Raw genomic sequence first — 1,160 nt, 5'->3', positions numbered from 1 at the left:
TTTTTCACGCACCATGCACACACACATAGGCACACACACTGGCTCTGGTTTCTGTGCGTGTTCCTGGCTTCCACACCTAGTCTGAAGCCAGGAACACACACAGACAACTTAAACATTCAATTATTGTCTTTCCACACACAAACTGAAATAATATAGGCCTATTATAACATAGTCATATAGTACAAATTGAAACAAATGTGTATCTTTCGGATTCTCGTTGTTCTCTTATAGGTTCCAATGGAGGCAATGAGTGGGGTCCAGAATGTTCTAGAACCCAGCCAAGACAATGGATGGATCATTCACTCTTTGGCCCACACCATGGCTGAAGATGTAGTACACTCAGCTACATATTACGAGTCCTCATCCACCTGTCTTCCAGTTCAGGAGAGATTGGTTGAGAAGCTAGCCTCTCAGGCCATCATAGCTGCTGTAAGGAAACCATTGGAAGTGAGAGCTTTTGGTCCAACATACCCTCTTCATTCAGCACAAGATCTTTGTCCTATTCCAATGCCAGCTCATCCTCAGATAGAAGGAAGACGGTTCTACACAGTACAAGACAAAGGGAGGTTCATTTGGATACAGAGATGAGTGGAAATGGTGAGACACATTAATTCAACGGGACCATCAAGTATCATTCCTCTGGATCCTCCAGCTCCACTCTCCGCCCCTCCAAGGACACCCACTCCTCCGGTGAGGTCAGATATGAAGAGCGAGGACCCCACGGAAGGAGTGCCAAGCTGATGATGTACGCAGAGGCGATCTCTGATGACATCATCACATGGCTGAACAACAACATAACAAATATTGACGATCTCTGTCTGATATCTGATCAACTGTCTGATAAAACCATCACGTCGTCATTAACTGAGGTGAGGTTGAGTATGCTGGAAGGCTGGTCTCGGATGTATTCTCCCTGGGTTGGAAAGACCTAAAGATACCCTGGTTCTACATCCAACCACCAACTATGCTGGAAGGCTGGTCTCCGGTGCACTCTCTCTGGCTAGAGCAGAGCCTGGCCTCTCTCCATGACTCCCTGGTTCTCCAACAGGAGCAGAAGGGGAGAGGGGAACCAAGTCCAATGGACACAAGCTGGTATGTCAAGAAGGTATGACAGCCCACTCTTCACCCCAGTCACTCTGCTGCTGAGGGCCTAAGCTGTG

The 1,160-nt window shown here is 47.6% G+C and overlaps 1 pseudogene; it reads left to right on the top strand.

Annotated features, from left to right (window-relative positions):
• The first annotated feature begins 235 nt into the window (after positions 1–235).
• Positions 236–932, top strand: LOC149980763 (uncharacterized; annotated as a pseudogene).
• Positions 933–1,160: the final 228 nt, after the last annotated feature.

The sequence above is a fragment of the Oncorhynchus mykiss genome, chromosome 9, assembly GCF_057628025.1.
Source record: "Oncorhynchus mykiss isolate SJ-2025 chromosome 9, ASM5762802v1, whole genome shotgun sequence".
In the NCBI taxonomy this organism is placed as follows: Eukaryota; Metazoa; Chordata; class Actinopteri; order Salmoniformes; family Salmonidae; genus Oncorhynchus; species Oncorhynchus mykiss.
Note: the sequence above shows the minus strand (reverse complement) of the source record. Positions and strands in the feature narration are given on the sequence as shown.